The sequence below is a fragment of the Phocoena phocoena genome, chromosome 10 (assembly GCF_963924675.1).
Source record: "Phocoena phocoena chromosome 10, mPhoPho1.1, whole genome shotgun sequence".
NCBI lineage: Eukaryota > Metazoa > Chordata > Mammalia > Artiodactyla > Phocoenidae > Phocoena > Phocoena phocoena.
The window spans coordinates 72850537-72876058 of NC_089228.1; the positions used below are offsets into that span (position 1 = coordinate 72850537).

General features: G+C 48.4%; 1 protein-coding gene and 1 pseudogene across 2 annotated transcripts in view; both read left to right on the forward strand.

Annotated features, from left to right (window-relative positions):
- The window catches only part of PTK7 (protein tyrosine kinase 7 (inactive)), a 60565-nt gene that overhangs the window by 5978 nt on the left and 29065 nt on the right, over window positions 1-25522 (forward strand). The gene's annotated exons all lie outside the window — the stretch shown is intronic.
- Window positions 16403-17317, forward strand: LOC136129148 (large ribosomal subunit protein uL10 pseudogene; annotated as a pseudogene). The gene has a single exon (XR_010656267.1). The product of XR_010656267.1 is annotated as a large ribosomal subunit protein uL10 pseudogene (transcript).

Genomic DNA, 25522 nt, shown 5'->3' on the forward strand with positions numbered 1-25522 from the left:
ATGAGAATCAGATGAAGTATAATGGGAGGCAACACTTGGTAAAGTGCTAAATAGATGGAATAACATTCCAGAATGTATAGGAAGGTGAGTCCATGTTGCAGGAGCAACTGGGGGCAGTGGGAGGGCTTCAGAGAGGAGAAAGGATTCACTTTGCTAGTAGCTGTAGTCTGTGGTGACTGATCAGAATGATGGAAAGGCATTGGATCAAGAGTCTGAAAACTTGGGTGGCTCTCTGCTGATACCACACACGATAAAGGAAGAGAAGTGACGTCTATTGGCTCATTGCTGCTGGTCACACGACCCTGAACTGTTTAATTAACCTTTCCGAGCCTCAGTTTTCTCCTCTGCAAAATGCAAATGATGCTGACCCCTGCCTTGCTCGCCCCTGGGAAGTTAGGGTGTAGCAGTCGCAGCTGTGAAGGTGGTTGACTGGGGGAAGCAGCCCCTCTGGCCAGCCCTGCTGTCTCTTCCCAGAGACGGTCCTGACCTTCTGTCTCCCTTTAAGGTGTCAGCCTTTAATTCCAGTCTCGTCTCTCTAGAATGGTTTGCGAGGGCTTAACCTGGTCACTCTTGACCGATAGCTTTAGAAAAGGTTTTCTCATTCTAAAGCATAGATTTTCTAAACGGGTCTCAGTATTCCAACAGCAGCTCGGAAATGTGGGCACAGCCACTTCGCGTTTCCTGGTAGGAACTCTTCCTCCCTCTATCCCGGTGGCAGATTCTCCCCAGGGTGATGAATGCTGGTTCAGGGCCACCTCCCTCGGCCTGCTGAGGTTCTTCCAGGGAGTGAGTAGGAAAGTGTGCTTCTTGCAGCCGAGGCGGACTTTTATAATACCCAAGGGAGGGTGTTTATCATCACAGGATGGCTGTGGGGGTCTCCCCCGTCAGTTACTCTGTATAACTTGCAGGAACTCCTCCTATGAGAACCATGGGGAGGTTCCCGAGGTGCGGTGTGGTCTCCCTATGAGGGGCTTAAGGTGGCCAGAGTGGGCGCTGGCATGCACCGCTTCTCCTCCAGGAGACACTGACTCTTTTGTCCCCTTCTTGGGTTGGTGGTGATGGTGGTGGGGCAACGAGGAGAATGCTTGTCTGCTCTTGGGACTTCTGGGATGTCCTAGCAGCTAGCTCATAAGATGCCTTTGTGCAAATTAGAAATAGGCACCCTTCCTCCAAGTGACTGCAGCCCTGCACCAGGACACAGGGCTTTGGCTAGTGGAGCACAGACAGTATTTCAGTATTACCCCCTTGGCCAGGCATTTGAGCAGTGCACAACCTGTACGGTCGTACATGGCTGTGCCATTGGAATGAGAGCCTTGCAACTAGTTGCTCTTTGCTTCCCAGTTGGTAGGCCAAGATGATTTTGGCGACCTCTATTCTAATAATATGTTTCATAGGAGCCCTTTTCACTACTGTTCTCCTGTCTCCTGTGGTAGGGGTGTGGGGCACTACTGCTCATAACATACACTAGGAGAAGCCTGGGAGGCTGGGCCCCCAGTGCTGTACCCATTCCACAGTATATGTCTGTGGCTGCTGAGGTCTCGGCCTGTTTCTGGGCTCCTTTCCCCGCCAGAGGATTTTGCTGCCCTGCAGATTCAGGCATCTAGCCTGATGTGATCACTGATGTAGAAGACTGGCTGTCTTCAGGAAAGAAATGCTGCTCACAGTTTATTTCCCATTTCATTAAGGAGCTTCATGCTTACTTCTCTCCTGTGTCCTCTCTCTCTTGGGACCCCGGGGCCTCCCACAGCCCCAGGTAAAGTGTGTGGGCATTCCTGATTCAGAGGAATTCCTGCAGTAGAAGTGGTGTCACTTCAGTGGAAAGGATGGGTCCTAGGTCTTGCTGGACTTTAGTTCTGGGTACCCTACGGGTGTTCCTCCCTCTTGGCCTGAGGAGACATTGTGAGGAGCACTGGGTTGGGACTTGGGAGATGTGGACCCTGCTTCCACATTTGCCCCAGATTGCTCGTGTGACCTTGGGCAAATCCCACCTACCTCAACTTGAGAAGCCCTTGGAGGACCTTGCCTGTGGTGACCGTTGAGGCCAGCGCAGCCTTACCATCCACAACCCCCAGCTGTGCTTCTGCCACACCTTGTAAGGTTGTCCTCCTCGCCCTCAGTGCTGGGAGAGCACTTGCGTCTGAGGACTGCGTTTTATCCTGGAGTGTCTAGTGCATGGGCACAGATGCGTCTGGACTCGATCAGCTGGAATTAGGGTGTCATTCCCTGGGTGCCAAAGGGAATGAAACGTTTGGGGAGGGAGTTCTTACGAGAAAAAAAAAAACACGAGAGTTTTTATCTGAGTATGGGAAAGCAGCAGTCTTTACCTGGTTCGTTTCAGTCTCAGTATTTGAGGAACCAGTGTCCGGGTGGGGAACCCCTTTTCTTCTTTTGCACAGAAGGGAGGACAACTGGAGGGAGGCTTGGAGTTGGGAAGAGGGGTTGGGTGTGCTTTGGGAGAGCCTCGTCCGTGATAACCGACAGCTGTACTCAGCTTTGCAGTTTACAGAATGCTTTCACTTGCACTGACTTTCCATCCTGTCAAGCCACAGAGGCAGGATGAGGGTGGTTGGGTTTTGTTTGTTTGTTTGTTTCCGGAGGAGTGGGGGTGGGAGGCATTTGACAGGTAAAGAAACTGAGGCACAAAATACGATCCGCTCAGGACTGCAGAGCTGGTAAGTAATAGAGCTGTTTCCGTGCTCTCATATGTCCTTGTATGTATGTCATCACTAGAGGCTATGAAATGTTGCACTTACGCCTTGGAACCAGGTAAATATTGGGGAGTGGATTTTGCAGCCGAGATAACTCTCTGGGTGGGCTTAGAGGCAACCCTGCTAGAGTCAGAGGGAGTGTGTCCATAACTTAAACCTGGAGAGATCTTTTGGGACACAGCATTCAGGATTGCTCATTTTTCTCCCCCCCCCACCCCTTTTTGGTTACAACAGTCAGGTTAAAGTTTTCAATGGCCCATTCAGAGGTTTGTATACGTCTTAAAGTTTTTAGTGTTATGATCAGACTATATGTAATCTAGAAGTCCAGAACACTATGCCTGCATCCCCAAGATTTGAGCTTTTCTCATGAACCCATGAGTCCTGAGTCTCTTCCACCTGGTGCTTCTGGAAGGTCATGGGCAGTTACAGGCCCGGGCTTGCAGGTGTGCCGCCACATTCCAGACCGGTGTGCCTGCTGAGAGTTGCATACTGGGTTATGCTACGGTGGAGACTACGTAGGTGGTAACAGAATCATCTCTGCTCTCAGTTTACTGCCTCTAACGTCTTTTGTATAGATAGATGTGCCCGTGCCCTGGCACATAGTAGGGGCATGATGGATGTAGGTTTCCTTCCATTTCTGACTTTGGAGGCAAGTCTTAATTCTCAAGAGGTTTCGGAAGAGGTTGAACAATGACCTCGACATCCTGAGAGACGTAAGTTCTTTGGTGCCAGGTGTATCTCCCTTTGGCTCAGCCGTTGACCGCGCTTGGCAATCCCGCTAAGTTTGTTCTTCCGCTTCTGAAGTTCTCAGGTTGCAACACGGGAACTTACGCTCTATCATGGAGGGTGCAAAGCGACACTTCAGTGTTCTGATTCTTTTGTAGCTCATCTATTAAAAAAACCCACAAAGATGAGCTGTTTCCCAGCTGGGAGAAGAAAGAGTAGGCTCCTTCAGGCTGGCAGTTCCATTGAGAGGTGGTGTGCTAGGATGGCATTTGTGATCCCAAGTTCACTTCCAGCCACCTGAATAACAAAACAAATCACAGACAAAGAAAACGGTTGTCTTACAGTCTTGGGGGGGGTGGCGCGGGGAAAGGAAATGCTGTTGGTCTTGGAGCTGCAGCTACAAAGAGCAAATCATTCTGTTTGGTTAATTTAGCAGATTAAACCAATTGTTAAACTGACCAATTTAAAAAATGCCCAACTTGCCAGCAGTTTTGTAGCCTGTGATCTGGGCTCCTCCTCTACCGTAGGGGTTCGGGCCTCCTGCAGGAGGAGCTTGGAGGGGAGGGGGGAATGCTGTGCCTTGGAACAGCCCTGGGGGCCTGGAGGAAGATCTCTGTCTTTTCTTCCCCCCACCCCACCAAAAAAAAACCCTCCTTAAAACAAAAGGCTTTTATTTAGTAAACACCCACATGGCACCCAGCCCAATGCAGTGTCGCAAGGGGGATGGGTGGGGAGTTTGCCTCTTTATTTCTGTGTAAGAGGTTGGGGTGTTGTCAGCTGCTTCTCAGCCTCCGTGCCTTCCCTTACTCTCTTTGCCTTTGTTTCGAGGGCCTTTTGAAGATGGTCCGAGAGGTCCGCTGAGCTGGCCTGCTCTGTCTCTGGTGAGTCTCTACTTGAGCCTCCCCATGAGACTCACTTTCCCAGGCCCCCCGAATTTGCCACTGGCGACCCAGAAAGGGGGCAGGAGAGCCTGGGCCCAGCCGGGCCTGGGCTTGGGTGGCACCTCCCTCGGTCCCCTTCCCACCCGGCGGGGATCAAAGCAGCCTCCTCAGGGAGCAGGGAAATGCCTCTCCCAATAGCCCCACCAGTGAGTAAACAGCCAGGGCCTCTTGCAGCTTTTGAAGCGCGGAGCTTCGGCCCAGAGGAATGCAGAACATTTCATTTTAGGAGTGGACTTAGGTTTCCAGCGCTCTTGGTATTTGCAAATTTGAAACAAATGCCCTCATTTAGCAGCAGGCAGGCTGGGCAGTAAACGGGGGCTGTTTAAGGGCGTTTATGACGGTCACAGGTATTTGTGGGAAGAGGAACCCCAGCAAGTTTGGGAGAGGACAGAGGGTTTATGGTTAGGTGGGTTGTACAAAGGCCCCAGCCAGGTCTCCGGTGGAGGGTTGTTGTTAGGTGGGCTTTGCCATAAAAAGCATTGCTGCCTCCTGCCCCCCAGGAAGTATCTCCTTCTGGCAGACAAAGGGGTTTGGGATGGTGTTTAATCCCCAGGGTTGATGCTCAGGGCCTTGCCCCTCTCACTTGGCTGCCAAAGTATCAGATTTCCAATGAACCCTTCCTTCTCCCACTCCCAGAGCTTGAAAGGCTCATTAAATGTGCTTTATGTATAACAAGTTGGCTGAGAGCTTCCCCCCTTCATTTCCAGCCAGTTTTGTGAGGAAGGAGCTAGGAAAACCTGTTTTCCTTTTGTTGTTTTCGGAGGTAGGATCTGTGAAGGTGCAATTGCAAAAAGACCCTAATTTCAGGAATGAGCAAGGGTTGTTTGCCCTTGAAGGGGCGGGGCAGCTTAACCAAGGCTGGTCTGTCTGAGGCCTGGCTGCCCCGCGCCAGCCCCCATGCCCCCCGCCCCGACCCCGGAAATTCAGAAATCTGTTCAGGAACTGAGTTCTGGCTTTGCAGCTTGCTCCCCGAGAGACCTTAGTTCACTTCGCCTCTCTGAGCCTCAGTTTCTTCTTTTGTAAGATGGGGATGGTAATACCCATCCCATTAGAGGTCTCGTGAGAATTAAATGAGCTAGTACTGTATTTCACGAACTCTAAGATGCTCTCTCTCCCCCTCCCCAGTTTCACTTCTTTGGTTGTGAGATAATTATGTAATGTTGTGTCTTAGTTTAACTGGTACCATTTCCTTTTTCTGGAACATAAATAATGGTGCATCTTAAAATCAGTGACATCTTTGAAATTCAGTGTATGCAAAGGACTTGTCTGTCCTATTGTGAATACTTGATAAAAGGTAGTTAGAATGTGATTTAGTTACAGACCTGTTTTTGCTTCCTGTCTATTAGTAACTTCCAATTGAAGCTGTCTTCCTTTTAGTCTGGCACATAAATAACAAAGGATGTTTAAGACAGAAGGCCTCGTGCTAGGTAATGTGGGAGGGGAGGTCGGGGAACTTCTAAATCCTTAAAAAGCAAGCTATACCCAGAAGATGAGGTAGCTGTCCCTAAGAGGGCAAACAGTCTCTTGTGGAAAGAAAATACCTCTCTTACGGTAGAGTCTCTAGTTATTTATTTATTTATTTAGCCACACCACCTGGCATATGAGATCCCATTTCCCCAACCAGGGGTTGAACCTGGGCCTGGGCGGGGAATTCCCCTAGAGTCTCCATTTAAAAAGGCTAAGTTGAGGGACTTCCCTGGTGGTCCAGTGGGTAAGACTCCATGCTCCCAGTGCAGGGGGCCCGGGTTCCATCCCTGGTCGAGGAATAGATCCCGCATGCATGCTGCAACTAAAAAAAAAAAAAAAAGATCCCGCATGCTGAAGCTAAGACCCAGCACAGCCAAATAAATAAAATATTAAAAAAAATTAAAAAGGCTGAGCGGGGAATTCCCTGGCGGTCCAGTGGTTAGGACTTGCCGCTTTTACTGCTGGCACCAGGGTTTGATCCCTGGTCAGGGAACTAAGATCCCACAAGCCATGCGGCCAAAAAAAAAAAAAGACATAAAAAGGCTGAGCTATTCCATGGGAGAGACTGGAGACTCACTCCAGGAATGGATTGTCTGGTAGGCAAACTGAGACAGAACCAGAAGAGGGTAATGAACAAGGCAAGGACACAGAGAAGCACCAAAGAGGAGGGGACACAGTAAATGCCAGGTGCTCAGAGGATGAAGACCTGAGGGGGGCATGTGGGAGACCCACAGCGGGTGGTAGCATGGACTTCCGCTCACAGCCGTACAGTTGCGTGGGGTTGATCTAAGCTTTGTGGAGACAGCTGGTGCTAATCATTCTGCTTGGTGCTACCCGAGCATTGGCTGGGTGGTGCCGTTCCCCCTCAGGACACAAGTGGCCCAAAGGCTGGGGAGTTCTTCCTTTGCTTGAGTTTTGGTTCATCTGATAGTGGGATGGATTGGCTGTCAGGTTGGGATTTGGATGGCACATGAAAAGACAAAAATATGTCCCTTTTGTGTATGTGTTAGTGGATATCGAGAGCAAAGCTTTTTTTCTTTTTTAGTAGATTGCTGTGTAGATATGTGTTTTAGGCACCTCACCTTACAGGAGTTTCAGAATGCATTCTTTCTGTGTGGTTGCCCAAAACTTTAACCCTTGGTAGGTGTGCCCAGCTAGGAAAGGGGCTGATTAAGGGCTCGCCTGGAGGGCAAGAACTCAGAAGTCCCAGGGTCTAGAGACTCAGCCCCTCCATGGAGTCAGTGCTCTTCTTTACTTCCTTTGGGAATGTTTTGAAGGAGAATAAAGTGTTGCAGATGATGTGCCTTGAACAATCAGGAAGAAGGGCATTGAGGTTAAGAAAATTCCAGTGCTCTTTTCAGGGCGTTTTTGATGATATAAAAATGTATTTTGGTAAAACTCTGAAACTTCTGGGGAAGCTGATCTTCCCATCGTCTGTCCTGGGAGGCAGGGGTTCTTTTCAAACCAGGTCAACAAATTCTTTGAAGCCCTTTTTGTATCTCAAGCACCCAGAGCACTACCCGCGGGGCCCTCCATTGTCCTAAGTGTAACTAGTTGTCCAGTTTGAGAAGCCTTGAGAGGACCTGCCTGGACCTCTCTGGGGCTCCTGCCAGCTGCTGGCCTTGAGGGTGACGGCTGTGGCAGCTGCGTTAACAGCCGTCTGTTCTGGGCCAGGCCGCTGCCTCAGCCTTGGGGAGAGGTGTTGATCAGGCTGATGGGGCAACAAATCCCCCTGAGCCCCAGGTTGGAAGTACATTAGTTAAACGTTGCTCTCAGACTCCTGACAAATTGCTTTCAGTTTTTGCTGCCAAAAGAGAACTCTGAAAACGCGGTGTAAATTGGGTTGACACTGTCTCTGTTTTTGTTGCTTCCATGAGGTTGGTGGAGGAGGGCGCCAGTCCAAGGGAGCTTTTCAGGTTCCTCTGGTACCTGACATCAGGTGAAGAGGAGGAGGGGGTGGGCATGGGGGGTGAAGTGCCCTTGAATGCAGGAAGTGTGGTGACTGGACAGGCCTTTGAGGTGCCTGGGACTAGCCTCTTTCATTAGATCAAAGAAATACCTTTTGTTTTTCTGCTCACACTTTCCTCTGCCCTGGAGCCAGAGTTGTAAAGAGGTGGAGTTGTGAGGGTCTGCATCTGGTAGTTGGGGTGGTAGGTGGAGGCGGGGCAGCTGGGGGGGTGTCTTCCCTCCCGCTGTGCACTTCCTGCATCCTGCTCCCACTGTCCTGGTGTGCAGGGGTCTGCCTGGGCTAGCCTGGGCACCCCGGGCTGTGTTGGGCTGCCCTCCCGGTAGGGCCCCACCTGAGCTGGGCTATAAGCTGGAGGAACCAGGCGCACAGAGATGGATTTCACTGCAGGCTAAGTGTTTTGTTGCTGAATCATTTGCATTCATTAAAAGTAGCGAAGGGTGGGCTTCCCTGGTGGCGCAGTGGTTGAGAGTCTGCCTGCCGATGCAGGGGACACGGGTTCGTGCCCCCGTCCGGGAAGATCCCACATGCCGTGGAGCGGCTGGGCCCGTGAGCCATGGCCGCTGAGCCTGCGCGTCCGGAGCCTGTGCTCCACAACGGGAGAGGCCACAACAGTGAGAGGCCCGCGTACCGCAAAAAAAAAAAAAAAAAAGTAGCGAAGGGTGAGTGATATTGGAGGCTGCTGCCTTAGAGCCTCATTAAGAATTCTTGGGGCCGGGAGTGGATGGGCGTAGCTCATTCAGAGCTTACTTAACTTCTGACTGCCTTGGGCATGGGCCAGCTGCTAAAATATGAAAAATGTCTGCCCAGAAGCCCCCAGAGCTTGGCCAGACTGCCCTGGCCAAAGAAAACATACACTTACAATTCATTATTTAGCCTCCTCCTGCGAGTTTGCTCGTGTCTCTTCCTCCCCTGGGACCTTGCTGAGTTGGGGGCACAAGCGGGGGCAGGAAGGCTCCTACGTATTTTAAGGGGAAGCTTAGCCTAAAGCAAGTGCTGTCTACCTTGACCCCACCCACCCCCTGTTCCCTACTGATGGACTTTAGGCTGTCTCTGAGGGTTTGCTCTTGTAAACAGTGCCACCACAAATATCCTTGTATCTATCTGTACCCTTGTGCTTGTGTACCTGAAGGGTAAATTCCCAGAAGTGGAGCTGCTCTGTCAATGAATAGGAATATATCACAACTGGGTACAGCATTCTGTATTTATGTTATTTTTCTGGGGAGGGTGTTTATAGCTTTCATCAAATTTCTGAATCCCTGCTGTACAGTGGGCCTGTGAAAATCGCACGGTTTAAAGTGTGAAAACTAGTAAGCACGGTTCAGATGTGAGACATTGCTGGGGTGACTGGAGAATTTATCATCCAACCTGGGGCATTGTTAATAATTATGCGAAGACAACCAGCATAAGCCAGGGTTGTTCCAGGTAACTTGGGAGGATGGTAGCCCTTTGCCCACCAAGATCTTTTCCCCTGATCTCTGGGACCGTGTATGTTCTCTCTTCTACACCGTGGAGCTCTGAATTACCTGCTCCATTTTCTTTTCCATTCTGGCAGCTGTGTTCTTCTTGTTGCTTCCAACTTGATGATGAGCTTGGTAGGGTGGGTCCAGTTCCTGACCTTTGTTCTCCCAGATGCTCAGTGGTTGTTCAAGTTGTTCTTGGATTCCCAAGACCAGAATTTGAGTCCTGGAAGTACTGTAACTTCTGAATTCCATTTCTCTTCTTTTCTTTTTTTAAAAAATATTTATTTATTTATTTGGTTGCACCGGCTCTTAGTTGCAGCAGGCAGGCTCCTTAGTTGTGGCATGCATGTGGGATCTAGTTCCCTGACCGGGGATCGAACCCGGGGCCCCTGCATTGGGAGCGTGGAGTCTTAGCCACTGTGCCACCAGGGAAGTCCCTGAATTCCATTTCTTAATCTGCAGGATGACGATGATAATATCCACCTCACAGAGCTATGGTGAGGGTCTAATGAGGGAACGTTCGTGCAGGGGTGTTGCGGTGTGGCCTTTGTTTGTGGGAGGCAGGCTTCAGGGACACACATATTGACATGTGTTGTCACTCCTTATTGACATAGACTTGGGAGCCCTTGAGCATTGCTGGCTGTAGATTTGTGTTTTCCACTTCTCCAGTTATTACCATCCCTTTAATTGCTCTCGTATCTATTCCCTCCCCTTTTATCCTATTGTCTGTGGCTTTGCCATTTCTCCCTTGGAATACTGCTGGAAAAAAGAAGTGAGTTTTTGAAGGCAGCATCTTTTTTTCCCTCTCAAAAATGTCAAGAAGTCATGCACTTCATGAAACCTAAGATAAAAACATCCAGTGAGTCGCAACAGACTGAGATAAAAAGGAAGCTGACCGAGAAGGATGAAGAAGTAATAAGACGACTGGCTGAGATAATGAAGGAGTATGAGGAGACAAAAAATGCAATAGCAGAATTCCGTTTCCAGTATTCACTTTAAGGAGCTGAATCAGCACTTCAGTTAATCTAATCAATGTCATGCAGTTGAGGAGCTCTCAGATTCCAGAGGAAAATGTACAGTGAGATGAAAACGATGAAAAAATGTGATAATTAGAGAAATAGATTCAAGATTTTAAAAAGGAATAAACAAAGGATATACAAGTAGAATTAAAAAGCAGATCCTAAGAGGCAAATAAAACACAATACATAAAACAAAGGAAGAATTGTAGTATTAAAACATAAACCAGATAAAAGCAGAGGTAAATATAGCAGTTAGTATGATAAACTTCAGTGGAATATGTCTCCCACAGAGGTAAGACAAAATTAAGGTTGAGTTAGAAAAGTTTCATGTTCTTTACACGAGACAAACCTAAAATACAGACAGAATTCATTTTATGCTTTTTTTAACTTTAGACCAACAGCTTAATTTATTTCACTTATTATTTAGGAAAGAATTTTAAGGTTATTAATTCTCTTCTGAGTACAGCTTTGAAATTAATAAATTTGAAATGAAAAAATATAGAATTGGTAAGTTCCATTCTTCAGAAAAAACAAAAGAAACAAAACTTTGGCCAATGCAGTCAAGAAAAGGAGAGAAATGGTCAATAAGCAAAGCAAGAAAGGAAAAAGAAGCTTTAACCTCATTCCTGGCCTCACAACAATTTCTTGAGGCCAATTTCAACATACTAGGTACCTGGTAGATTCTGGGGACTTAGAGCAGGGAATGAGATGGAACTTACCATTTAGTGGAGAGGGCTTATGAAAATGTGTACTAATAATGACAGTTGTGGTAATTGCCATGGAAAAGATTTTTTAAGTTACAGAGGGTTACCATGTTCAATGCTGTGCTGAGAAATCGATGCTAGGAGAGTATAAATTATTGAAATGTAATGAGCCATTGGGATGACTAACTAGACCAGTAACTATTAAAAGCAATTGAAAGATAGTGAGAAAATAAACCAAACACCCCCCACCAAACTGTTGTATCAGAGGGCCTTGAGGGGAAATTTTGAAAAATGTAGAAAATCGAGCCTTTTAGTGCTTTATAGGCAGTCACAGAGCCAAGGAACAGATGGATGGCCACCCCGTGCATGTCACAGAGTTGATATGACCTTGATCCCAAATGCTGACTGACAGTGCGGAAGAGGAAAATACACTACTTAGAAATATTGGTATGAAAGTCTAAAGAAAATATTGGCAAATACTATGTTAAAGATAATGTACCATAAATAATTAGGATTTACTCCAAAAATGGCATGGATGGTTTATTTTAATGTAATTCATCAAAATAAGAAGTCAAAGGAGTCACAAAGTTATCTCAGTAGATGTGAAAATGACATTAGATACAAATTAACATCCATTCCTGTTTTTTTTTCATCTTAAACAGCAGCTAACGTATTTTAAAATGAAATTATAGGGACTTCCCTGATGGCACAGTGGTTAAGAATCCGCCTGCCAATGCAGGGGACACGGGTTTGAGCCCTGGTCCGGGAAGATCCCACATGCGGCGGAGTGACTAAGCCCGTGTGCCACAGCTGTTGAGCCTGCGCTCAAGAGCCCGCAAGCCACAACTACTGAGCCCGCGTGCTGCAACTACTGAAGCCCATGCGCCTAGAGCCTGTACTCCGAAACAAGAGAAGTCACGGCAGTGAGAAGCCCGCACACTGAAACGAAGAGTAGCCCCCGCTCGCCGCAACTAGGGAAAGCCCGCGTGCAGCAGCAAAGACCCAACGCAGCCAAAAAAATAATAAATAAATTTAAAAAAATGAAATTTTAATGCTATTCTCTTTAAAGAAGTCACTACATTAAAATAATAAAGTCTCTACTATTTAACATTATTCTGGAAATTGTAGCTGAGATAATACTGTAAGAAAACGAAAGTCAAAGTTAATGCTCATTGCAGGTGGTGCCATTATTTTTACATGTGAAACCCAAGTATCAACTGAAAACCATTAGAATCAGTAAGAGTTGAGTCACTTGGCCAAATACAAAACTACACAAAACCCAGAAGTTTCACTAGTTATCAGCAAGTAACCTTTTCGAAAATACAATGGAAATGTTTATCCCATTCACAAAATCAACAACAATAAGAAAACCCATAAAATACGCAGGCGTAAAGCAATAGAATGGAAACTGTATGTTGAAGGAGTCAGTAAATAACACACTTCTTTCCTCTGAATTTTAAACCAGTGGATGTAGGGAGGAAAGAAAGACAGACAGGAATTAGACAGATGGAAATTAGTGTATCACCTTTATTACAGATAAAGGCTAGGTTGAGGAACAAGGCTGTAATCTCAACAGGATAAGCTTGTCTGATTCATCCCTGAATTAGGGTGTGTGTGTGTGTGTGTGTGTGTGTCTGCAGGGGGTATATTCCCCCTCCCCCAAGTGGGCAGGAGAGGAAGGATCAGAGCCAAACATACCCGGGGAGACATCACGCCTCCCTGGAACTTCTGGGAGGAGATGGAGTGAGACTCCAGTGGTACCCCCTCCACTGAAATGGGGAAGAGTTATTCCTCCTTAAAACTTCCTTTGCTCTCTGAGCTCACCAGGGCTTAATCGTTGAAGGCCCTGGACTTCTAGGAGGTGTGGGTGCCTGGGGTGTGGCTCTTCCTTTCAAGGAAAGGGCACAGCTGTCAGCTGTTCCTGCTTCCACCTTCACTAACCACACTGCTCCTTTGTGGGTGCTTCCAGGACACCTGGAGAACAGAGTAGATTTCCCCCTATAAGGCTCTCGAAGCAAAACAGGACAGTATTTAAATGAATTCCAAGACAGCTTTGCACCCAAGGGTGAAAATTCACTTCCTATCTATTTCCAAGCCCAAATTATGTGCAAACACATTTTCTTCTGAGTAGTTAAGTAACATTTGAGAACAGGAAGCCTCACTGCCCTGTTCACTGCTGTATTCCCAACACTTAGAACAATGCCTGGCACTTAGTAGGCATTCAGTAACTTATTGACCATTCTCAGGGGGGAAAAGTGTAACATGAAATGCAGAGAAGGCCTTATATTAGTGATCTTATTGATTACAAATTAATAAGAAAAAGATAACAGTAAAAATAAACAAGGAAAAAAGTAGACAAGGAAGTTGAACCAGCTAACCAGCGAACATACAAAAGATGGCTTTATGTTGTTAAGAACAGACTAAATGTCTTAAATGAGTAGCAGAATAAAGCAAAGTATTATTTTACGTCTCTCAAACTGGCAAAGATTAATAAGTATCAGTGTTGGTAAGGAAGCATAAATCGGTACAGCCTTTTTAAAGAGCAATTTGTCATTTATCAAAGCCCTGAAATTGTGTTCTCTTTGGTCCAGGGGGAGTCCTGTTTCTAGGAAGTCATACTACAAGAAACATTCTCATTACCAATGTGCATAGGTGCCTGTACAGAGAGATTCAGCTGGGGCATTGTTTGTAATGGCAAAAAATTGAAAACCATCTGAATGTCCATGATTAGGGTGTTAGACAAATAGATTTTGGGTGAAATAATATACGGTGGTTGAAATGAATGGGCCAGAACCATGTGAACAGACACGGAAAAATACCTGTGGTTAGCTGTAGGGCAAAAAAAGCAGTTTGCAGAATAGCAGGTGTTAATAGGTTGAATGGTGTCTCCTAAAAGGATATGTTCAAGTCCTAAGTAAGCCCTGGGACCTGTGACCATGACTTTATTTGGAAATACGGCCTTTGTAGATGTAATCAAGTAAAGAGATGTCATTAAGGTGGGCTCTAATCCTATGTGACTGGTGATGTCCTTACAAGAAGAGAAGAGGCACAGATGCGCACAGAGGGAAGAAGGTCACGTGATGACGGAGGCAGAGTTTGGTGTGATGCAGCCACAAGCCAAGGAGTGCCAGGGATTGCCTGCAACCACCAGAAGCTGGGAGAGAGGCATGGAACAGACTCTTCCTAGAGCCTCCAGAAGGAACCAGCCCTGCCGACACCTTGATTTGGCACCTCTGGCCTCCAGAACTGTGAGAGAATAAGCTTCTGTTGTTTTAAGCCACCCAGCTGTGGTGATTTGTTACAGCAGCCCTAGGAAACTAATAGACCAGGTATGACGTTATCTCATAATCATGCCTTCTGTGAATGTACCATGACAAAGAGCTTCTTCAGTCCATTTTCTAACCTAACAGCCACCTCCTTGGAAACAGGGACTCACTGTATTGGTGACTTTTTTTTTGTCCGGGGACAGCCTAAGCAGGGTAAACTTGGATTTCACCTCCTTTGCCTTCTCCACCCCTCACAAACCAGTGTCCTAGTGGCCTTTTGCTGTGTTCCCCCTCATCATCCCTTAAACTCTGAGCATCCGGAATTACCCTGAGTTCGTGTTTTGTTTTTGTGCTTCTTTTTCTATTTGCCAAGCCCCGTTCCTTCTTTTTTTTTTTTTTTTTAAAATTTTTTTATTTTTTGGCCACTCTGTGTGGCATGTGGGATATTAGTTCCTTGACCAGGGATTGAACCCGTGCCCCCTGCATTGTAATTACAGAATCTTAACCACTGGACCGCCGGGGAAGTCCCCAAGCCCCGTTCCTTCTTAAAATCTTGTTTTGAAGAGCCTTCTTCCAGGATGCTTCTCTGCCCCCTTATACCCTCACTCTGAGTTAAAAGCCTGCCTTGTGTACCCACCCATCGTGCACCCACCCATCATGCTGTGTGATAATGTGGTAAAGCCTAGTGATCATGATAGGTTTTCCTTTGGAGCCAGATGACCTGGGATTTGAATCCTGCATTTGTCACTTACTAGCTATGTTACCTTGAGCAAGTGGCTTTACCTTTCTGTGCCTCAGTTTCCTCATCTGCATAACGGGGGTCGTAGTACCTACCTCACTGGGTGGTTGTAAGCATTAACAATGGGGTTAAAGCTCTCGCAATAGTGGCTGGCACGCAATAAGTGGCCAGTAAGCCTTCGCTATTGTAATTATATGTTTACTTGTCTGACTCCCCCACTAAACAGAGATACTTAAAGGCAGTAATTGTATTTTTCTCTCTCCATCCCCAGTGTCTTGCAGAGTACTTGGCACATGGTAGGCATTAAATAAATGTTTGTTGAATTAATAATGATAATTAATGTAATTGCCGACCAGGATCCCATATTGGGCTCAACTCTGTTTGGATTCACATCATGCAGGGGCCAGTGAACCCACCACAGATCAGCTGGTATTTCCCAACCTCCTCCAATGGGCAAGGCGTCCACAGTGGAGGGGATGGAAGAGTGGGCGTCCAGCCCCTGACCTCAGGGAGCTGAGGATCTGGTGGAGAAGAAGGTGGAAGTGCACGAAACATTAACAACAGCAATATTAGGTCTTAACCGTTTGCGGGAGCAACAGAAGAATGTGCATTCACAGTTAACTATTTCAGCCCTTGTTTTCCAAATTCTTTCTCGAGAGCTTCTCTTTTTAAAATAAATTTATTTATGTATTTTGGGCTACTTTGGGTCTTCGTTGCTGTGTGTGGGCTTTCTCCAGTTGGGGCGAGCGGGGGCTCCTCTTTGTCGTGGTGCGTGGGCTTCTCATTGTGGTGGCGTCCCTTGTTGCAGAGTGTGGGGTCTAGCCGCGCGGGCTTCAGTAGTTGTGGCACACGGGCTCAGTAGTTGTGGCTCACGGACTCTAGAGCGCAGGCTCGGTAGTTGTGGTGCAGGGGCTTAGTTGCTCCGTGACATGTGAGATCTTCCCGGAGCAGGGCTTGAACCCTTGTCCCCTGCATTAGCAGGCAGATTCTTAACCACTGCGCCACCAGGGAAGTCCCATAGAGAGCTTCTTTTTAATAATGAAACATAGATCTGGAGGCTTTGTCAGGGTCAGATTTGATTATTTTTTTCCAGGTATACTTTCTCAGTAGGCACGTAACATCTGGTTGTCTCTCTGGAATTAGCAGCCGTCAATAATCATTGCTAGATCCAGTATTTCATTAGGGGCTATAAAATGGTGATATTCTGTTTATCAGCTGGAGACTTCTATAAAGATAAACCGCCCCTTATTAACTGTTTGGTTACCCTGAGGTATAGCTGTTCACGAAAGGGAGAGTAAATGCTTCTTGACCAGTTTTTAAAATAATGAGCCTCTCGCCAGGTGTCCTCGAGTGAGTGACATCGTCTTTAAACCCTGCGTGGCAATCCCTGACGCACTGCCGTGATGTCCAGGGAAGACAGGGCAACCTGGAAGTCCAACTACTTCCTTAAGATCATCCAACTTCTGAATGATTATCCGAACTGCTTCACTGTGGGAGCAGACAATGTGGGCTCCAGGCAGATGCAGCAGATCCGCGTGTCCCTCCGCGGGAAGGCTGTGGTGCTGATGGGCAAGAACACGATGATGGACAAGGTGATCCGAGGGCATCTGGGAAACAACCCAGCTTTGGAGAAACCGTTGCCTCACATCCAGGGGAACGTGGGCTTTGTGTTCACCAAGGAGGACCTCACTGAGATCAGGAACGTGATGCTGGCCAATGACATGCCGCCTGCCGCCCTGCAAAGTCACTGTGCTGGTCCAGAACACTGATCTGGGCCCTGAGAAGACCTCCTTCTTCCAGGCTTTAGGCAATACACTAAAATCTCCATGGGCACCATCGAAATCCTGAGTGATGTGCAGCTGATTAAGATTGGAGACAAATTGGGAGCCAGTGAAGCCCCGTTGCTGAACATCTCCCCCTTCTCCTTTGGGCCGGTCATCCAGCAGGTGTTTGACAATGGCAGCATCTGTAACCCTGAAGGGCTCGACATCACAGAGGAAACTCTGCATTCTCGCTTCCTGGAGGGTGTCCGCAATGTTGCCAGCGTATGTCTGCAGATTGGTTACCCAGCTGTTGCATCTGTACCGCCTTCTATCATCAGTGGGTACAGGTGGGTCCTGGCTTTGTCTGTGGAGACTGATTACACCTTCCCACTTGCTGAAAAGGTCAAGGCCTTCTTGGGTGATCCGTCTGCACTTGTGGCTGCTGCCACCACTGTTGCTCCTGCTGCTGCTGCTGCTGCAGCCCCAGCCAAGGTTGAAGCAAAGGAAGAGTCGGAGGAGTCGGACGAGTATATGGGATTTGGTCTCTTTGACTAATCGCCAAAAGACAGCCGACTCAGCTGGCTTTATTTGTGAAACAAGGAAATAAACGCTTACGTCTCTTACCAAAAAATAAAATAAAATAAAATAAAATAATGAGTTGGTTTTCTAGCATCCTTCAAAGGTGACCAATGGAGGATTTGGGGCTCTTTTTTTTTAATTTTAAAAACATTTTTTTAATTTTTTAAATCTTATGATTTGGCATTACCGGTGTCTTTTTAAAAATTTTTTATTGGAGTATAGTTGATTTACAATGTTGTGTTAGTTTTAGGAGTACAGCAAAGTGAATCAGTTATACATATACATATATCCATTCTTTTTTTAGATTCTTTTCCCATGTAGGCTGTTACACAGTACTGAGTAGACTTCTCTGTGCTATACAGTAGGTTCTCATTAGTTATCTATTTTATATATAGTAGTGTGTATATGTCAATACCAATCTCCCAATTTATCCCTCCCCTCTGGGCTCTTATTTTTTTGGCGGTACGCGGGCCTCTCACCATTGTGGCCTCTCCCATTGCGGAGCACAGGCTCCGGACGCGCGGGCTCAGCGGCCATGGCTCATGGGCCCAGCCGCTCCGTGGAATGTGGGATCTTCCCGGACTGGGGCACGAACCCGTGTCCCCTGCATCGGCAGGCGGACTCTCAACCACTGTGCCACCAGGGAAGCCCTGGGCTCTTTTTTTTTAAACATCATTATGAACTCACAGATTTTAAACTTACCAGTGTGTTAAGGCCCTGTGGTTCTTACCCTTATGAAGATTAAAATGTCCCTTCTTGGCCTCGCGGGAGCCTCTTCAAGCTGGCCCTGAACCTTTTGATGCAGCCCTGCTTGTCTTTGCTCATTTCCTCGTATGATAAGATGTTCCAGGTTCATTTGGCACATTTCCTGCCCAGACCTGGAATCAGGTACTTCTCCAAGGAAGAAGGGCATGAATTTTTTAGGATACTGGTACAATATTACCAAACCACTTTCCAGAAGGACATTATTATCATTTACACTCCCATCTTCAAGGCATGAGGACCATTTTCTCCATATACTCAACCAGTGTTGAGTGTTATTTTAAAAACTTGGCATTCATTTGATAGGGCAGAATGATTTGCATTTCTTATTTGCATTTATGTTCCAATTTGCATTCATTAGGTTACTGGTACATTGGAATGTTTTCTTATCTTTATTAATCATTTATATTTGTTTTGAGAAGGCTTGCTGTTTTGACCATGTTACTATTAGAATTTTAGTAGTTATTATGATTGATTTGTAACTGTGTATCAAGGCTAGCAGCCCCTTTTCTGTCGATTGCTAGAAACCATTTTCCTAATCGGTCATTTACCATTGAGAGTTGATTACAGCTTCTATTTTATGTAGTCAGATATTTTCCTTTATAAAGCATTTTCCAGTCCTCTCTCATTGGGGACTTCCGGGATCAGAAAGCTGAGTCCTAAGAGTTATCTCCAGGCATTAGTTGGCACCCAAACATTCACTGTGCTGTCCTCACCTAACTACCATTGGGTCCCTTGAGGCCAGAGGCCTGCCTCCTTCCAACATGGTCTGGATCCATATTTTCACCCAGACAGACTCGCTCTGACTCTTCTTCATATTGAAGGTGGGGGAGTGACTGAATCGATGAGCAACTGCTAATCTGGGCACTGCCTGGAGGTTGCCGGGGCAGTGGGCCAGGGAGCGCAGAGGTCCCAGCAGTCAGCTGTTTCCCTGTGGAGACCCGCTTAAGTGACCCGCCAGCTCCAAGGCTCCATGGGGCAGCTGTGGGACAAAGTTTTGGACCCCAGGGTCTGTTCAGAACCTATACACCCACATGGCAGAGACTGAGTGGGCGGCGAGTCAAACAGGGCAGTCAGCAGCTGCAGATGGTCTGCGTGAGAGGGATGCCGACCAAGGCCTACACTGGGTAAGAGGTGGTTGTCATGGGACAGAGGCCCTTAAAAGATGAAAAAAAAAAATCTTGAACATAATAATGACGAGCAAGAATGGCTAAGAGCCCAAACTCTTATGATACTTAATACGTGCCAGGCACTGTTCCAAACACGCTACATTGGTTAACATGTGAATTTACTTTTCGCAAGCCTAGGAGGTAGATACTGTTATTAGCACCATTTTATAGCTACAGAAACGGAGACACCGAGAGGATAAACAGCTTGCCCAAGGTCATATGCTCGGTAAGTGGGAGAGGAGAATTGAAGTGCAGACAGTCTGACTCCGGGCTCTGAGCTCTTGTCGCACCTCGGTCCTGCCTGTACACTGTGAGCCAGGGCTTTAAAGTGGTGCAGCTCTTCAGACTTCCCAGGGGGCATTCCGTCCCTGCAGGATAAGGAGCAGCTGGCTTTACAGATGGGGAAACTGAGGCCAGAAGGACAGAGTGATTTGCTCAGAGCCGTCTGTGCAAGTCAGATGCAGGTCTTTCTGTAGGTGACACTCATTTGGCATCAAAGTCAAACTCTTTGAACCTCCTAGGGACAGAATTGCTCTTAGACAGGTACAGACAGTGGTTGCTTTTTCCCTTTGAGAGGGCTGACCCCTCCGGGGTCTGGTGAACAGGGGGCGTCTTACTTAGGACTTTGCTGGGCTCCTGAGGGCTGTGGAGGCGGGCCTGCTCTCCGGATCTCATGGTCTGAGCCCAGCCTGTGGCCGTTTCTGGAAGTTGACGTCTTTGCCCTTGTGTGAGGAGCAACAGAGTGTGTTCCAAGAGCACCAGGACCGCTGGGTCAGGGGTTCTGGAAAAGTTGGGTAGAATGTGCCCTGCTGTCTTCTTGCTCCTGGCCTAATGGCTCAGACCATTTTTAGATGTCAGGAAGTGTAACAATATGGTACATTTATCTTGGTGAATAATGGATGAGCGCAGGGAAGGTACTGTATTTTTCCTGGTTAATTATTTACCAGGAGCCTCTAATTCGAGGCTTTCCGCTATGAGTGGTCTGAATCTAGAGTCCCTCCTGACTCCTCTCACTCCCCCGGTCTCCCAGCTACAGGTTTGCTGTAACCTTCCGTGTCTAGTGTTACATCGGGCAGCCCCGTGGCCTGTACCCAGGGACTCTCTTGAGTTTGGAGTCCCTGTGGCCACTGGGTTGGGTGGCAGGAGGGAGTGGGGAGGACCCTCCCTACTAGAGATGCAGGGAAAGCCCTGTGGGGGGTTTACTTGGCCGGGGGTCGGGGGGGGGGAAGCTGGGGTCAATGTGGGGCTGGGGGCTGCTCTACAGGCGTGGGGAGCCTTTTGTGTGCTTACATGTGTGTGTGCACATATGTGTGCTCTGGGTCTTTGTTTTTCTTGTCCCTTTCTCTGGGTCTCTCTAGGACTGTATGTTACTCTCTGTCTCTCAGTTTGTCCGGGTCTCTCTGTTGTCTCTCTGTCCCCGTCCCTCCCCACTCCCTCCCTTCCTCTGCTCCTCCCTCCCTTCCCCCCGCCCACACCATCAATCTCCCTCCAGCCCCCTTTTTCTCATCTTCCTGTCTCCCTCTGTCTTTCTCCATCAGTGTCTGCTTCTCTCTCTCTCTCTCTCTCTCTCTCTCTCTCTCTCTCTCTCTCTGCGTGACTTTAGAGGCCTGTAAGAGGCACCTCCTGGGATGGAGGGGCAGCCAGTTCCAGACTTAAGTGAAGCCAGATCTTGGTACCTTCCAGACCCTGACTTCAAGATCGACAGAGTAGGCATAAAATAAACTTTAGGTCTTTGTCATTTTTTTGGCTATTCAGTTATTGCATCAGCCACTCCTAGGGGCTTTTTTTTTCTTCAGCTATTTGTGTGTGCTTTATGTTTTATAACACCACCCCGCCCCCCGGCCCCCAAAAGTCAGTTATCCCTAGGCTTTAAGCATCTGGTAATGTGTTGCAAGTTTTTGGTGCTTTTAAAAATAACTTACAAGGAATTGTTTCTGTCTGTTATTCATCAGATTGTATTTTTTTCATCTGTTGTTACTGATTTGGAGATTGAAATACATATTTTGCCATCTTTAGCCAGAATGCTTTTTCAGAACAGCTGATTTTTCAAAAACGACTCTCTTTTGGTTATGTTCTTTTAAACAATAAAGGAGCAAATCATCAGTGATGCAGTTAAGAAATAAAAGAATAAAATTGGTTTTGTCTTACTAGGGAGTTTATATTTTAAGCTGTAAAGTGAAGTTTATAAGGAGTCTGATGCTTTGACTCTAATTAAGCAGCTGGCCTGCCTTCCCCTCCCCCTCTCTGTCCCCTGACCACGCCCTCCCCCAACTGGGCAAGCATCAGTTACATCTGAGTGATGTCGGAGCAGTGACCATGGCCACGGTAGTCGATCCCCACCTCCAGATAGCTTCCCCCTCCGACATTTTTCCAGCCACACGTGGTAGCAGAGGTGGCTGAGGGGAGAGCCTTTGATGGCAGCAGCAGGTCTACCTTCAGAAGAAGGCAGCGGACACTGTGCAAAATCCTGTCCCGTCTCCCCCCACCCCCCGCAGCAGCCTAGAGGCGAGGAGGGCACCCTTGCCTCTTGAAGACACTGGCTCTTCCATACCGCCTCCTTCAGTCGGGATTCTTCTCTTTGTGTTTCAGATTGAGGCTTAAAGCCTGGAGCAACCCTTTCCCTGGAGAGAAGGGTTGGTTTCCAGAAGCAGCTGTTGGTCAGACAGGTGGAGAAGGAAAGAAAGGAAGGCTGGGAGAGGGGCACTTGGAGGACCGTGTGTGGCTCCGACTCCTGGGCCCTGCCTTGTGCCCTGGCCCCGAGGGGATGGCCAGGCTGCCGAGGGCCACGTTCATCTCCTGCACATGTGTTTGGCATCCCCGCGTGTCATCGGGTGTGTGGTACAGGCAGCCCATTGCTCCAGGCCCTGGGTGGCTCGTGCTTTCCACATCACACATAGCAAAGCGATGTCCTCACATTCCCCACTCTTGTCTGCTCCAGGAAGTGGTTTGCAGAGCACTTCTAAATATAAAAGTATGAGACTGCCTCTTTTTCTTATCCCTTTGGAACCAGCTGAGGACCAACCTCTTTAGTCACTTTTGGGGTTTGGTAGGAGGAGGAAGGGGCACGGGAGAAGCTGTGGGGGTGCGCCTGCATGCGTGTTTCCCCAGGCTCTGCTGATACCCATATGCGTGCCGGGGCACAGCGTGAGGCTAGGTGCAGTGCTGGAGGCCCGGGCAGGGTGCCGGGGCAGACAAGAGAGGAGGGTGTAGGCTCAAAGACTGATTTTCAAACTGTGGGCAGCTATGTTCAGCCACTTAACTTGTTTTCAAAAATTTCATTTGCTTCTTGCTCCCCCAGACCCAACAGTATGTTCTTCTACTGGGGAAAACAGCAGGATGTAGGTGATGGCCCCAGGGAAGGCACTTCAAAACATAGTGCTAAATGGAATAAAGTGAGAGGCAGAATGAGAGATCATGCAAGATCATTTATATGGGTTAAAAATAGCTGCGCTCCAAACATCACCACATTTGACCAAAGCACATACAAAGAGAGGACCTACCTTAAACAGGACAGAATGGTTGTTGGGGGGACTTGGATAAAAGGGAGTAAAGTGAAAGAAATGAAGAGCAGCTAGCGTGGCAGCGTGGAAAGAACACAGATGTGGGAGCCAGACAGATCCAGGGGCAGTTCCCGACCCTGCCATTACTGGGATAGCCTTGACCCCAGTTTCCTCCTCTGTGAAATGAGGCTGGTCCGTGTGGAGGGTTCTTTGGATGAGAAATAATGCGTCCACGTAATAAGGGCCGGCAAGAAACAGACGGTCAGAGTAGCTAAGGCAGCGCTGACTGATGGAACTTTTTGTGGGGACAGAACTGTTCTGCATCGGCGCTGTGCAGTATGGTGGCCGCTAGCCACGTGCGGCTCCCGAGCACTAACAATATGGCTAGTGGAACAGAGGCAATGAGTTTTCAGTTTTGTCTCATTTTAATTAAGTTACATTTGAATAGCTCCATGTGGCTAGTGGCTGCCGTATTGGACAGAACAGGCCGAAGAGATGTTTTACTGTCTTCAGGAGCCAGGGAGGATTTTCCCTCATTGAGCGCAGTTGAGGCCACTCCACCTAAAGGGCAGGGAATCGTGTTCTCCCTGCATAGGGAGTTTAGGGTGTGTGCCTCAGAGACGAGTAAAAAGAGCTCAGAAAACAGAGTCTCCCAGAGTTTTCTGAGCCTGTCTTGAAAATTAATAAATGAAGTCAGGTCCAACCAGTCCCCAGACTGTCATTTAGTTTGCCCTCTGCTTGCACCAGAAAGACCGTGGGAAGCTCACCCCCGGGCTCACCCTGGCACTGTTCTTGCTGTGGTGTCCCTGGGCCCCTCCCCACTGCACGTGGGAGGAAGACCTGGTTGGGGCCTGGGTCTGGGCCCGCCTGATGAATGGCTGTGGAACCTGCAGCGAGTCCGTTTCCATCTTTGGATGATGAGGGCGGACTCTTTGAGCACACTATCTGAGCATCCCAAAAGTCTTCCTGGGCCTGAGCTCCTGGATCATTTCCCAGTCTCGTGGTCCAGCAGCCCCACTGCCTTCCCGCAATGTAGAGTATTTCTGCAGGCCGCTCACTGGCATCTTCAGGAGACAGCTGGCTGCTGTCTCTCTCTCTCCTTGGAGCTGAGAATGGGCATAGAAGGTGCCCATTCAAGCTCACCTTGAGCTTGCAGTCTAGCTTGGAAGATATGGCTCTTGGTCACAGCACAGGCGGGCATATCAGGGGTGTCACGGGCAGTGAGCTGGCAGTGCAAGTGTGTGGCCGAGGCAGAGGCGTGATCTCCTGGGGAGGCAGGATGCAAGCTGAGCCTCAGGAATGGGAGTAGCTCATCAGCAGTGACGCTGGGTCCCAGTTTGCGACTCCCAGCTGCCTCTAACTGCACACCTGCCATTTATAGCATCACTTTTAATCCCTCCCGGGGCTGGCCCTACATGTGGTGTGTGGGCTTTAGGGGCCGGCTGTGCAGCTGGAGGCTGGGGGGCAGGAAGGGGACTCTGGGGAGTGAGCCCTTTGTTTCTGTAACTGCCTCTCAGGCTCAGTGCCAGCGAATCCAGGACTAGGTCTTGGTGACTGTCCAGTCACATCCTTTCAGTTCTCTAATTTTACATATAATAAAACTACCTGGTGTCGGGTGGTGGTGGTTGGTCAGGGTCGCCCTGCTTGTGAGGGATTGTATTGAGACTAGAACCCAGGCCTCTCTACCCCATGTTCCTTCTGCCCGACCACACCACGTCACTCTGGCTGAGCTTTTAATTTATTGCCGCTTCCTTGGAGACATCGCAGCCATCTGAGGGTTACTAAGGGCGAGAGATGTGTCCTAGGTGTGGCCCTCTGAGCCCCAGCAGAAGACAGGCTGGTTCGAGGATCAGGTGGCGTGGCTGCTGGCTGAGGAGCTTCTTAAAGCACATCTCCCAGCCCATGTATCTGCCCCTCTGGGCTCGGATGCCACGAGATACTGGACACGAGGACCCGCTTCTGCCGTCAGAGGTTGATCTTCCCCCTCCAGGGCCTCCCAGGAGTGGGCGGGGCAAGGCTGAGTTGTGGTTTTCATCTAAGGTAGAAGAGCTGGCCCGCTAGGTTGTTTCTGTGCTAATCCCTGGTGATTTTGTTCTGTTTCTCTAATCCGGACGTGGGAGCCTCTCCAGATATTTACAGTTAAATCCCAGGACAGGAAAACTCAGCTGGGTCCCTGGCTCTGCTCCCTCCCGCGTGGCTCCAAGCGAGGGCTGTGATGGCTTGTGGAGGGCTGCGGGGCTGCTGTCAGCGAACCTGGGGCCTTCTGTAGATACTCGGGAGATGGGGCCAAGGTGGGGGCAGCTAGAACTTTGTGCTCTGCCTCTGGGTCTCTGAGTCAGCTGTGGTGGATTTTCAGCAACCCTCTGAACCCTGATTTTCTGGGGCTTAACATCATACAGGGTTGTTGGTGCTAAAACCACATGTAGTATATTGGTGGTGGACTGGTGGTGGGGAGGGGGACATTCCAGATCCCCAGATTCACAAACCCCACTGCAGCATTTTGTGTTCCTGCCGGCCCAGGTGAACTGGGGAGGTGACTGGGCTTGCTGTTCATGCAAACGACTTGTTCTTACAGAGACTGAGATTTGTCCCTCAAAAAAATGACGCACGCCTATGAGACGTGGACCCTTGGAGTGTCCCAGGGCAGCTGAAAGTGCACCAGTTAGACCCTGAAGGCCAAAGTCCTGTGGTGCATTGGCCCCTTGGGGAGGAGAAGTGGGGCAGGGACCCTGGTACCCCTGGGGCCTCTC